This window comes from Chrysemys picta, chromosome 20 (assembly GCF_011386835.1).
Source record: "Chrysemys picta bellii isolate R12L10 chromosome 20, ASM1138683v2, whole genome shotgun sequence".
Classification (NCBI taxonomy): Eukaryota; Metazoa; Chordata; order Testudines; family Emydidae; genus Chrysemys; species Chrysemys picta.
The window spans coordinates 18,603,366-18,618,115 of record NC_088810.1 but is presented as its reverse complement, the minus strand read 5'-3'; the positions used below and the strand labels follow the sequence as shown (position 1 = coordinate 18,618,115).

The 14,750-nt window shown below is 44.5% G+C and overlaps 1 long non-coding RNA gene across 1 annotated transcript; it reads left to right on the top strand.

The window, feature by feature from the left end:
• The first annotated feature begins 5,208 nt into the window (after positions 1 to 5,208).
• Positions 5,209 to 7,498, top strand: LOC122172484 (uncharacterized). Its single transcript, XR_006172843.2, has 3 exons — positions 5,209 to 5,333; positions 5,718 to 5,764; positions 6,456 to 7,498. It is a non-coding gene; the product is annotated as an uncharacterized LOC122172484 (long non-coding RNA).
• Positions 7,499 to 14,750: the final 7,252 nt, after the last annotated feature.

The window sequence follows — 14,750 nt, the reverse complement described above, 5'->3', positions numbered from 1 at the left end:
TGTTACCCTGAGAACTGAACCCAGTGGGGCTGCAGGAGCGCCGAGATTTCCATTGTGACTTCAAACTGAGGTCTTGAATGAATGGTGACTTGCAGTCACTGAGGAAGCTTTCGGCAAGACGAGAACAGCCGGCTCTGGTTCCTTGGTCAACTTCCCATGTGGGTAATTACAGGAGCTGGTCTGGAGTCTTTAGAAGAAACATTTCTGTGTCAGAAAATCCCCATTTGTTGAAACGAAGATTTGTTTTCCATAGGAAAAGGGTCGGTTTTGATTAATTATTTTACTTGATAAAAAAGTTTCAGAATTTCAAAATGAAACTTTCTGGTTCTCCAGTCCAAAAGGCGTCTTGCTTAAAAATATACACTAATTATACTAGATCCTTTTTTTTTTAAATATTTAATGGTCAAAAAATTTTATGTTCAAAATTGGCAGGAAACATTACAAAATTCTTAAAACAAAATGCTGCTTTTCACACAAACCGAAAATGATTTTTGATTGAAGAAAATTTTTGAACTTTTGACTTTTTGTACCAGTTCGACACAGGAAAATGTTTCAGTATTTTGAAAATTTGTGTGGGATGGAAAATCCATTTTCTGCCCAGCCCTGGTAATTACATGAGTGTAAAATTGCTCCTGTAGTTACACTTGGCTACATTGCTCCTTTTCACTTCCTGCTCTAAGGCACTGCGCAGCGCTGCTGTGGGGCTGTCAGACAGCTGCCCCGCTCCTCCCCCACCGTGTCTAAAGACATTTCTAGATACACTGTAATGGCCCAATCCTGCCGGGTGCTGAGGCACTTCCTGTGACATGCTGGGCAACTGCAACGCTGATTAAAGTCAAGGGGAGTGGTGGGTGCTCAGCGGCTGTTAGGATCAGCTCCTACCTTTTGTTCCTTAAAGCACTGCACATTGTAACGCAGTTTTGCTGGGATCCTTAGAGCAGTAAATAGGGCTTTGTGCCGTTGTCAATCAGTGTTACTGGGAGGTTTATAACAGCCCCTTACAGGAACTGGGCTGGGCAGACATTGTGCTCGAATAGTGTTATGATTTCTATGGTCTTATCTGTACTGCCACTGACAACCTTCAGCCCCTTAACGGCGAGCCTGGGGACCTGATTCTCATTAGCATTAAGTCCCTTTCCACCATGGTAACGCACCGGGGCCTGGAAGTGACTGTGAGTTTAATTTATGGTCCTCTAAAGTCCTCTTTACATTGGTGCAAAGGGGAAGCTGTGTCATTGTCAGTAATGCCCTTGGGCTAGAAATCAGACAGAATCTTGGCCAGTCCAGTCGTCCTTCGTCAGGTCAAACTCCTGCTTCCACTTAACATTGCCTCAGTCAGGGACTGCAGGATTTAGCCCAGGTCGCTTCCCAAGCATGGGAGGGAGGAAGGCAGGGGAGGGAAAGGGAAGGAAGGAAGGAAGGACGATGGTCCCCAGCATTAGAGAACTGCCTGGAAGGGGTTTGTGACAGATCCATCCAGGGGAGCTGCCACCAGCCAGAGCAGCCTCACAAGTGGGGTGCGGGTTAAGGAGACGTGGCCAAGGCACCCGGAGATTCTGTTCTTTGTTGAGCCAATTGCTCTAATCACTAGCCCACGTTGCCCAATATTGTCAGCTGTTTCAGAAGGGACATTGACAGATGCACTTTACTTCTCTCTCCCTGCTTTGTGCAGCCAGACGCAGCTTTCTAACCAGCCCCGTTCCGTTAATTTTAACCCGTTTATTCCTAGACTCAAGGGGTGGTGTTTAACTTCAGTAGGCGTGAGGCACCCAACCCTCCGAGCCATGTTTGAAAATCCCACTAGGCATCTCTCTGCATTTATAGGCACCTAAATACCTTTGAAAATCTGTCCCGAAGTCACTTTTGAAAATGGGACGTACACTATTTTGAAAATCGTGTCTTATGTTGTCTTTTTCCTCACACATGTCAGAGCTTTCAGTTTGATGATCTAAAGTGAAGTTAACAGTCCTCCAAGACAGTACAACAAACAATCATTACATGTCTGCGTTGTGCCACCAAGAACTGTGCTACAATAAACCAAACTTGTAAGGCTGGGGAGCGACTTAGCTTGGGATTGTCAAAGGACCTAAGTGGTTTAGGAGCAGTTTCCTTTTACAGTCAATGGGAGTTGTGCTCCGAACTCATGTGGGTTTGTTTATATAGATAATCTATACTCTGGATTTTTAATTATTCTGAATCATTATATACACCCCTGTGCCACTGGAATGCAGAGAAAATCTACAAGAAATGCTGTAGCCGCTGCAGAGTCTTTAACCCACCCATCTAGTATCTATCACCACAGCACATCCTCCTGGGAGGCGTTCCTCTCTGGAAATGACCAAGCCACTGTACCCAGTCACTGCAGCAGTGCACTAGGCATCAGCCTTTGGGCCAGTGTGTCAGGATTTTGTCTTAATATTTTAATGAACATGATCTTTGCCGAGTATCTGGTTTTATCTTCTTTAGGTAAAACTTCTGCATTAAGTTCTGGAATTGGAAAAACAGCCTCTTCATTAGGACACTAGTATTGAATACTGTATCTATGATACGTTTTGAAACTTTTGCTGGATAGTAATTGGATTTCCATTCACTTGTATGAAGTTAGAGCAGCTTTTTAAGTATTTGGGATGCAGAGGATAAATATTATCAGATTAAGTAATTTCTATTGCTGAGCTATCCAGTCCATCTGTGAGAGGTGGAGACCTGACGGACACTGACTATAACGATATTTTATTTCTCCAGTGCTAGGAGTGCAGTTATATCTGTACCAGACACAGCGGATCCAGTTTGTTGAAGTTAGTGACACCGCAAAGATCCACTGTTCTTCCACGGAAAACTTGGAAGGCGAAAGGAGAATGTTTTGGTATTTGAGACAAGAAGGTGAGAAACCCACCTGCATTAAGCGCTGTTTGCATGATCAAAATGTAGGTAAATTTGCTTGCAAACACAAGACACACAGCTCGACGCTGGAAATCAGCAACGTGCAAAAGAATGACTCTGGCATTTACTACTGTGCATATAAATACAGCAACTACCTGATTTTTGGAAATGGAACTACACTGATTGTTGGAGGTAAGGAACCACAGCTTCTTTAAGGAGATTCGCAACTGATTGACAAAGCATATTTCATGTTCCCATTAAAATGTGACAAGATACCTCAGCTAGTGATGAATGGTTCAAAGGAAAGCATACTTTAAGCCAAATAAATCAGCTAAACATTAAATGCTATGGGTACACAAGGAATATAGCATTTATTGTTATAAAATATATGTATAAAACCTGAAAGTGCTGAAAATAAACTATTGACGTTTCTCTGTGACTCTACAGGGCACCCAGGTAGGGAATATTTCTAACCTAAGAGTTATGTTCACATGAAACAATATTTTGAGTTAATGAAAAGTTTATAGCAACAGAGGGTCCTGTGGCACCTTTAAGACTAACAGAAGTATTGGGAGCATAAGCTTTCGTGGGTAAAAACCTCACTTCTTCAGATGCAAGAAGGCGGCTTGCATCTGAAGAAGTGAGGTTCTTACCCACGAAAGCTTATGCTCCCAGTACTTCTGTTAGTCTTAAAGGTGCCACAGGACCCTCTCTTGCTTTTTACAGATTCAGACTAACACGGCTACCCCTCTGATACCTGAAAAGTTTATACAATTTATAAATTTGTACGCAATTTTCCTTCTAAGTAGTGCAGCTACGTATTGCGCTATATCCTAGTTAGTCTTGGTATGATAATTTAATATTTCCTTCTTCAATACATTTGTTCCTTTGAATTAATGTCTTAGTGACAGATATGCAGTATTGTTGTTTCAGAGTAGCAGCCGTGTTAGTCTGTATCCGCAAAAAGAAGAACAGGAGTACTTGTGGCACCTTAGAGACTAACAAATTTATTAGAGCATAACCTTTCGTGGAGAAGTGGGCTGTAGTCCACGAAAGCTTATGCTCTAATAAATTTGTTAGTCTCTAAGGTGCCACAAGTATTGTTGTAGCCATGTTGGTCCCAGGATATTAGAGACACAAGGTGGTGAGATAATATCTTTTATTGGGCCAAGTTCTGTTGGTGAGAGAGATAAGCTTTTGAGCTGACACAGAGCTCTTCTTCAGATCTGGGAAATGACACTGAATACATTTCCCAGACCTGAAGAAGAGCTCTGTGGAAGCTTGAAAGTTTGTCTCTCTCACCAACAGAAGTCGGTCCCAGAAAAGATTTTACCCACCTTGTCTCTCTGAGTGAAAGATTAACATCTTTAATCAGACTTCAGCTTATTTGATCATCACACTGAATTCTCCACCTCCTTCTGCTCAGACAGTTATACCAACAGCAGCTGGGTGATGCTTCTGGTCCCATTTCCACGTGGCAGTCAAGTCACTGGGACAGCAAATCTGGCCTGTGTGATCCATGGAGTGTCCAGCCCAGTCCATGTTTCCTGGAGTGTTCCTGGGAAGCTGCAGGAACAGGGGCTGACGCGCTCATTGAAAGCAAGGGATGGATCTTTAACGCTCATAAATCACATCAGCGTCCCCATGGACACCTGGACCAGTGGGAAGAATTTCACCTGTGAAGTCAAATTCAACTCTTCTGGCACCAGTGTGAAGAAAAGTACCAGGTATCCTGCAGGTGAGTGATATGATATTTGAGGTTAATGGAGACTCAGATGTGAAATAGGGGTGAAGTGGCCACAATCACAGCTGCTTTAACATAACTTACCATCACAGAAAGCTGGAATATTCTATGTCTTAGTTAAAATTTCTTTAGAGAATTTTGGGAAAAGTCACGTGAGATATACAGGGATCGCAAGACAATGTAGCTCTGATCTCTGCTGCAGCTTTCACCCAGATTGTACATAGAAAGCACTGTAAAGAATTAAATAATAATAAATACCAGGAGTAAAGGGGAACTGAGAGGCATTTGAGATGAGAGATGTTTTCCAGTGAGATACACAAAGTGATGGAGAGACAATGAGATGAGGAGAGACCTACAGGGAGGATTTGTAGATGGCAGAAGGTGCAGAGAAGATTCTGATTACAGGGGAAAGAATTCACCTAAGGGAAAGGGGGCAACACAGAAGGTGAAAGGTGCTGAAGGCTCCTGTAGCCTCGCTCCTCAGGGGTTAAGGCCCGTGGTGAAATGGGGATCAGGAGGGAAGAGCTGGGTGTGGTGGCATCACGACCCTCTTGGCTCTAGTCAGCCACTTGTGTCTGTTTTTTAGCTTCCTCCACTGCCTTTGCTAGCAAGTGCTCACATTACATCATGCCCCTTGCGGCTGGTGCTGGTCTGCTGCTGCTGCTGGTGTCTCTGAGCCTCGTCTGGACCCTCTGCCCTTCTACTCTAGGTAAGAAACACAGCCCAGCCCAGACACTCTCCCGCAGAGAGAAATCCTACTCCCCTGCTTGTAACTGTCCCGTCCAACACATGAACATGCAGCAACTGTCACAACTACCAGCACTGATTGCAGAATGTTTGTTTTCTGAAACTTGAATTTCCTGTGTCGGGAGAACGGCTTTGTTCTCCGTGACAAAGGGAGCGATGTAGAAAGGCTTCTACTGCCCATGGCCCAGGGATCTTGTCTATAGTTCACAAAGAGCAGTAGCCTTTCTCCATGTGCCATGCATTGTGGTGCCCTGCGCACCCACAGCTCGGATGCACCATTAGTCAATGAACTACAGCTGAGGGAGTGACCATGGAAGAGGAACTTTTACTGTTGTCTTTGTTCCAGGACTCAAGCCCAGGATCTCAGCACCCCCAGCTTCAGAGGAGCACCAGGTACGACTCTTTGCAAACTATCTCTGTCTAAATTAATGTGTCTGTCTCAGGCATTTCTAATCCATATATCAACTTCAGATATTTAGTAATTAAACTGATTGTTTTGAAAGGACAAGGTGAAAGTGAGATCTAGCTGTTGGAGTAGCTGAAAGGGAGCAAAGAGCCTTACTGCTAACTCTGGTACCAATTTACTGTGGGATAGTGGGCAAGTCACTTACTGCTCTGTGACTCTGTTTCCCCATGTGTTAAAAATGGATAACTAGACTTACTGCTCAAGGATGATGGGAAGTTTGATGTTTTATTGGTTCTGACTGTGCCCTTTACAGGGTTTTTGTGTGCCACTGAGAACATTTTTGACACTTAAAAGATAAAGAGCTATAACAAATTATATGTGTAAAGCACATGAAGGTTTCCCTTGGCCCTAATCCAAAGCTCAGTGACCTCAGTAGGAGACTGTCCATTTATATGGGGTTTGGATCTGGTCAAATATTGTCAGTAGCTGATTCTTAAAGTCAGAATCCAGCGCTGGTTTCCATTCTGATAACACGCACCATTTACAATATAAGTAGAAGAATCAGAGATGAGAGGGGATTTTTCATCAGGCTAAACTCACTTGGAGGTTCAGTTCTGTCTCAGCTAGTCCCTTCATTTTACAAGGAGATGGCTAATTTTACTAACTGTCACCAAACAGGGTGGGATCTTATACGCTCATCTGGATTTTGATTCGCGGAATCGCAACGGGCGCACGATGCAGCGATCGGCCAGAGGGAAACATCTAAAACCCTGAACCGTCTAGTGCAGGGGAATCCACACGTGGGAACTGATGGTTGGTTCTCTGCTGATCGGACGTAGCAGCTGGAAGAAGGCTCTGTCTGTCTCCGTCTCCTTTCTTTTTTATTTTCTCCACTTCTCTGTTTAGAATAAAAAGCTCAGAAGATCCCCACTGAGTCCAGCCTCATCAGGTGGGAAATCTCCTTTTGGGATATAAAGGCATCACGGTATAGATGACTTTACACGTCACTTGTGTATTCGATTGGAAGCTCTTTGGGGCAAGGACTGTCTCTTTGTTCTCTGTTTGTGCAGCGCCTAGCAAAATGGGTGCTATGGTAACTCAATAATTGTCATCATCATGCTCTCATCTACAGAGGGACCCGGACACAGCTGAACGCCTGCAGCTTCCCTGCACAGAGAGGCCGGATGGCAGAAGCCTGCAGAGGGGCCGTGCAGCCCCTGTATATGTCACAGCTCCCAGCTCCCCTGATCCTCAGCAGGCTCGTGCTCCCTTTGCAGTAACGTTACATGGATGTGCAATGGGATTGTGAAGGGGCAGGATGGATGCGGGAGGAGCTGGGAGGGATGAGAATCTCTCCCCAGGCCAGGGCTGGAGCTGCTACTCCAGTCTTTCCTCTACAGCAGTGTTTCTCAATGACCAGTCCGTGGACCAGTGCCGGTCCTTCGGATCTTCCTGACACAGTTTAGGAAGGCAGCAAGCCGGTCCCTGATATTCAAAAGGTTAAGAAACGCTGCTCTAGAGTCTGCTGCTTTCCCCCATGGGCAAGATCCATAGGGCCCCATGTGCCAGCCCCTCTGCACCATCTAACAATAACAACACGTTATCAATGCCTGGCGCTCGCCTGGTGCCGGAGCCTGCACGCGCTGCCTGTTTGCATCACAACTTGTTGTGGTTCAAGCTGTCATTCGAACTGTCACTCATTAAAAAGACCCAGTATTGATGTTTGTGTGTCTTGCCCCTTTTATCTGTTCAATGCATCAAGCTCGGCTTATTGTGTAATAAATAAGGTGACGTCTTAAATTCTTTGGGCCCGATTCTGCTCTGGTTTCCAGCAGTGTAAATCTGGAGGAGCTCTGTTGCAGTCAGTGGAGTTACTCCGGATTTACTCTGGAGTCTCTGAGAGCAGAAGCCGGCCCTGTCTATCCCACTTAGCGTCTGTGCTTCTCGTGATGGATGATACAACAAATGTGTTACACAGAACTTGTTACACACACACACCATCAACTATGGTAACAGCTGTCCACTAAAGTCTGGAGAAGAAGTAATAGGCTTAATCTGCAGCAAGGGACATTTATGTTAGTTGTTAGGAAAAACTTTGTAACTCTAAGGTTAGTTCAGCTCTGGAACAGGTGTCCGAGGGAGGTTGTGGAATCCCCGTCACTGGAGGTTTTTAAGAAGAAGTTAGACAAACATGTGTCAAAGATGGTCCAGGTTTACTTGTCCAGACCCCTGTGCTGAGGCAGGACCTGGATGACTTTTCAAGGTTCCTTCCAGTCTGACATTTCCATGATTCTCTGAGTGCCAATAAAAAATGAATGACTAAGGGCCTGAATCTGATCTCAGGTTACCCTGAGAACTGAACCCAGTGGGGCTGCAGGAGGGCCATGATTTCCATTGTGACTTCAAACTGAGGTCTTGAATGAATGGTGACTTGCAGTCACTGACGATGCTTTCGGCAAGACGAGAACAGCCGGCCCTGGTTCCTTGGTCAACTTCCCATGTGGGTAATTACAGGAGCTGGTCTGGAGTCTTTAGAAGAAACATTTCTGTGTCAGAAAATCCCCATTTGTTGAAATGAAGATTTGTTTTCCATAGGAAAAGGGTCGGTTTTGATTAATTTTTTTACTTGATAAAAAAGTTTCAGAATTTCAAAATGGAACTTTCTGGTTGTCCAGTTCAAAAAGGCATCTTACTTAAAAATATACACTAATTATACTAGATCCTTTTTAAAAAAATATTTCATGGTCAAAAATTTTTATGTTCAAAATGGGAAGGAAACATTTCAAAATTCTTAAAACAAAATGTTGTATTTCACACAAACCGAAAATGATTTTTGATTGAAGAAATTTTTTGAGATTTTGACTTTTTGTACCGGTTCGACACAGGAAAATGTTTCAGTATCTTAAAAATTTGTGTGGGATGGAAAATCCATTTTCTGCCCAGCCCTGATAATTACATGAGTGTAAAATTGCTCCTGTAGCTGCACTTGGCTACATTGCTCCTTTTCACTTCCTGCCCTAAGGCACTGCGCAGTGCTGCTGTGGGGCTGTCAGACAGCTGCCCCGCTCCACCCCCACAGTGTCTAAAGAGATTTCTAGATACACTGTAAGGGCCCAATCCTGCCTGGTGCTGAGGCACTTCCTGTGACGTGCTGGGCAACCGCAACGCTGATTAAAGTCAAGGGGAGTGGTGGGTGCTCAGCGGCTGTTAGGATCAGCTCCTACCTTCCGTTCCTTAAAGCACTGCACATTGTGACGCAGTTTTGCTGGGATCCTTACAGCAGTAAATAGGGCTTTGTGCCGTTGTCAATCAGTGTTACTGGGAGGTTTATAACAGGCCCTTACAGGAACTGGGCTGGGCAGACATTGTGCTCAAATAGTGTTATGATTTCTGTGGTCTTATCTGTATGACCACTGACAACATTCAGCCCCTTAACAGCGAGCCTGGGGACCGGATTCTCATTAGCACTAAGCCCCTGTCCTCCATGGTAACGCCCAGGGGCCTGGAAGTGGATGTCAGTGTAATTTCTGCTCCTCTAAACTCCTCTTTACATTGGTGCAAAGGGGAAGCTGCGTCATTGTGAGTAATGCCCTTGGGCTAGAAATCAGGCAGAATCGTGGCCAGTCCAGTCGTCCTTCGTCAGGCCAAACTCCTGCTTCTACTTAACATTGCCTCAGTCAGGGACTGCAGGATTTAGCCCAGGTCGCTTCCCAACCATGGGAGGGAGGAAGGCGGGGAGGGAAATGGAAGGAAGATGGTCCCCAGCATTAGAGAACTGCCTGGAAGGAGTTTGTGACAGATCGATCCAGGGGAGCTGCCGCCAGCCAGAGCAGCCTCACAAGTGGGGTGCGGGTTAAGGAGACCTGGCCAAGACACCCGGAGATTCTGTTCTTTGTTGAGCCAATTGCTCTAATCACTAGCCCATGTTGCCCTCTATCGTCAGCTGTTTCAGAAGGGACATTGACAGATGCACTTTACTTCTCTCTCCCTGCTTTGTGCAGCCAGACGCAGCTTTCTAACCAGCCCCGTTCAGTTAATTTTAACCAGTTTATTGCTAGACTCAAGGGGTGGCACTTAACTTCCATTGACTTCAGTAGGTGTGAAGCACCCAACCCTCTGAGCCATGTTTGAAAATCCCACTAGGCATCTGTCTGCATTTATAGACACCTAAATACCTTTGAAAATCTGTCCCGAAGTCACTTATGAAAATGGGACTTACACTATTTTGAAAATCATGTCTTACGTTGTCTTTTTTCTCACACATGTCAGAGCTTTCAGTTTGATGATCTAAAGTGAAGTTAACAGTCCTCCAAGAGAAGACAACAAACAATCATTACATGTCTGCGTTGTGCCCCCAAGAACTGTGCTACAATAAACCAAACATGGAAGGCTGGGGAGCGATTTGGCTTGGGATTGTCAAAGGACCTAAGTGGTTTAGGAGCAGTTTCCTTTGACAGTCAATGGGAGTTGTGCTCCGAACTCATGTGGCATTGCTTATATAGATAATCTATACTCTGGATTTTTAATTATTCTGAATATTTATTTACACCCCTGTGCCACTGGAATGCAGAGCCTGTCTACAAGAAATGCTGTAGCCTCTGTAGAATCTTTAACCCACCCATCTAGTGTCTATCACCAGAGCACATCCTCCTCGGAGGCGTTCCTCACTGGACATAACCGAGACACTGAACCCAGTCACTGCAGCAGTGCACTGGGCATCAGCCTTTGGGCCGGTGTGTCAGGATTTTGTCTTACTATTTTTATGAACATGATCTTTGCCGAGTATCTGGTTTTATCTTCTTTAGGTAAAACTTCTGCATTAAGCTTTGGAATTGGGAAAACAGCCTCTTCATTAGGACACTAGTATTGAATACTGTATCTATGATATGTTTTGAAACTTTTGCTGGATATTAATTGGATTTCCATTCACTTGTCTGAAGTTCTAGCAGCTTTTTAAGTATTTGGGATGCAGAGGATAAATATTATCAGATTAAGCAATTTCTATGGCTGAGCTATCCAGTCCATCTGTGTCACTTGGAGACCAGACGGACACTGACTATAACGATATTTTATTTCTCCAGTGCTAGGAGTGCAGTTATTTCTGTACCAGACTCAGCGGATCCAGTTTGTTGAAGTTAGTGACACCGCAAAGATCCACTGTTCTTCCAAAGAAAACCTGGAAGGAGGAAGTAGCTTGTTTTGGTATTTGAGAAGAGAAGGTGAGACACCCACCTGCATTAAGCGCTGTTTGGATGATCAAAATGTAAGTAAATTTGTTTGCAAACACAAGACACACAGCTCGACCCTGGAGATCAGCAACATCCAAAAGACTGACTCTGGCATTTACTACTGTGCCTATAAATATAGTAGCTACCTGATCTTCGGGAATGGATCCACGCTGCTTGTTGGAGGTAAGGAACCATATAGCTTCTTTAAGAAGACTAATAATGGATTGACAAAGCATATTTCATATCCCCAATAAAATACAGCAAGATACCACAGCTAATGATGAATGGTTCAAAGGAAAGCATACTTTAAGCCAAATAGATCAGCTAAACATTAAATGCTATGGGTATAGAAGGAGTATAATAACATTTATTGTTATAAAATATATGTGTAGAACTTGAAAGTGCCAAAAATAAACCATTGAAGTTTCTCTGTGACTGTTCAGGGCACCCAGCTAGGGAATATTTCTAATCTAAGAGTTGTGATTGCATGATAGAATATTTTGAGTTAATGAAAAGTTTATAAAATTTACGCAATTTTCCTTCTAGTTAGTGAAGCTATGAACTGCGCTATATCCTAGTTAGTGTTGAGGTAATTTAATATTTCCTTCTTCAGTAAATGTGTTTCTTTGAATTAACATCTTAGTTACTAGATATGCGGTGTTGTTGTAGTGGTGTTGGTCCTAGGATATTAGAGAGACAAAGTGGGTGAGGTAGTATCTTTTATTGGGCCAAGTTCTGTTGCTCAGAGAGACAAGCTTTCGGGCTGACACAGAGCTCTTCTTCAGATCTGGAAAATGACACTCTGAATATGTTTCCCAGACCTGAAGAAAAGCTCTTTGGAAGCTTGAAAGTTTGTCTCACTCACCAACAGAAGTTGGTCCAATAAAAGATTTTACCTCACCCACCTTGTGTCTCTGAGAGAAAGATTAACACCTTTAATCAGACTGCAGCTCATTTGATCATCACACTGAATTAGCCACCTCCTTCTGCTCAGACAGTTATACCAACAGCAGCTGGGTGATGCTTCTGGTCCCATTTCCACGTGGCAGTCAAGTCACTGGGACAGCGAATCTGGCCTGTGTGATCTATGGAGTGTCCAGCCCAGTCCATGTTTCCTGGAGTGTTTCTGGGGAGCTGCAGGAACAGGGGCTGACACGCTCATTGAAAGCAAAGGATGGATCTTTAATGCTCATAAATCACATCAGCGTCCCCATGGACACCTGGACCAGTGGGAAGAATTTCACCTGTGAAGTCAAATTCAACTCTTCTGGCAACAGTGTGAAGAAAAGTACCAGGTATCCTGCAGGTGAGTGATATGATATTTGAGGTTAAGGGAGACTCAGATGTGAAATGGGGGTGAAGTGGCCACAATCAGAGCTGTTTATACATAATTTTCCATCACAGAAAGCTGGAATATTCTATATCTTAATTAAAACTTCCCTAGGGAGTTTTGGGAAAGGAAACTTGAGACAATACAGGGACCGCAAGACAAAGTAGCTCTGATCTCTGCTGCAGCTTTCACCCAGATTGTCCATATTTGAGGTTAAGGGAGACTCAGATGTGAAATAGGGGTGAAATGGCCACAGTCAGAGCTGCTTCTACGTAACTTTCCATCACAGAAAGCTGGAATATTCTATGTCTTAGTTGGAATTTCTTTAGAGAATTTGGGGAAAAGTCACGTGAGATATACAGGGATCACCAAACAATGTAGCTCTGATCTCTGCTGTAGCTTTCACCCAGATTGTAAATATAAAGCACTGTAAAGAGCTAAGTAATAATAAATACCAGGAGGAAAAGGGGAATTGAGAGGCATCTGAGATGAGAGATGTTTTCCAGTGAGATACACAAAGTGATGGAGAGACGATGAGGTGAGGAGAGAGATACAGGGTGGATTTTGTAGATGGCAGAATGCGCAGAGAAGATTCTGATTACAGGGGAAAGAATTCACCTAAGGGTAAGGGGGCAAAACAGAAGGTGAAAGGTGCTGAAGGCTCCTGTAGCCTCGCTCCTCAGGGGTTAAGGTCCGTGGTGAAATGGGGATCAGGAGGGAAGAGCTGGGTGTGGTGGCATCACGACCCTCTTGGCTCTAGTCAGCCACTTGTGTCTGTTTTTTTGCTTCCTCCACAGCCCCTGCCAGTGAGTGCTCACATTACATCATGCCCCTTGCGGCTGGGGCTGGTCTGCTGCTGCTGTTGGTGTCTCTGAGCCTTGTCTGGACCCTCTGCCCTTCTACTCTAGGTAAGAAACACAGCCCAGCCCAGACACTCTCCCGCAGAGAGAAATCCCACTCCCCTGCTTGTAACTGTCCCGTCCAACACATGAACATGCTCCAATGTGACAACTGCCAGCACTGATTGCAGAATGTTTGTTTTCTGAATCTTGAATTTCCTGTGTCGGGAGAACGGCTTTGTTCTCCGGGACAAAGGGAGCGATGTAGAAAGGCTTCTACTGCCCATGGCCAGGCACTTTGTCTATAGTTCACAAAGAGCAGTAGCCTTTCTCCATGTGCCATGCATGGTGGTGCCCTGCGCACCCACAGCTCGGATGCACCACTAGTCAATGAACTACAGCTGGGGGAGTGACTGTGGAAGAGGAAGTTTTACTGTTGTCTTTGTTTGTTCCAGGATTCAAGCCCAGGATCTCAGCACCCCCAGTTTCACAGGAGCACCAGGTACTGCTCTTTGCAAACTATCTCTGTCTAAATCAGTGTGTCTGTCTCAGGCATTTCTAATCCATATATCAACTTCATATATTTAGTAATTAAACTGGTTGTTCTGGAAGGAGAAGGTGAAAGTGAGATCTAGTCATTGGAGTAGCTGAAAGGGACCAAAGAGCCTTCTGCTAACTTTGGTACCAATTTACTGTGGGATAGTGGGCAAGTCACTTACTGCTCTGTGACTGTTTCCCCATGTGTAAAAAGTGGATAATTAGACTTACTGCGCAAGGATGATGGGAAATTTGATGTTTTATTGTTCCTGACTGTGCCCTTTACAGGGTTTTTGTGCGGCGCTGGGAACATTTTTGACACTTATAAGATAAAGAGTTATAAGAAATTATATTTGTAAAGCACATGAAGATTTTCCAGTGACAGGTGCTGTGGGCCTGATCCAAAGCTCACTGGATCTCAGTAGGAGACTGTCCTTTGACATGGGGTTTGGATCTGGCCAAATATTGTCAGTAGCTGATTCTTAAAGTCAGAATCCAGCGCTGGTTTCCATTCTGATAACGCGCACCATTTACAATATAAGTAGGAGAATCAGAGATGAGGGAATTTTTCATCAGGCTAAACTCACTTGGAGGTTCGGTTCTGTCTCAGCTTGTCCCTTCATTTTACAAAGAGGGGCTAATTTTACTCACTGTTGCCAAACAGGGTGGGATCTTATACGCTCATCTGGATTTTGATTCGCGGAATCGCAACGGGCGCACGATGCAGCGACCGGCCAGAGGGAAAAGTATAAAACCGTGAACCGTCTAGTGCAGGGGAATCCACACGTGGGAACTGATGGCTGGTTCTCTGCTGATCGGACGTAGCAGCTGGAAGAAGGCTCTGTCTGTCTCCATCTCCTTTCTTTTTTATTTTCTCCACTTCTCTGTTTAGAATAAAAAGCTCAGAAGATCCCCACAGAGTCCAGCCTCATCAGGTGGGAAATCTCCTTTTGGGATATAAAGGCATCACGGTGTAGATGACTTTACACGTCACGTGTGTACTAGATTGGAAGCTCTTTGGGGCAGGGACTGTCTCTTT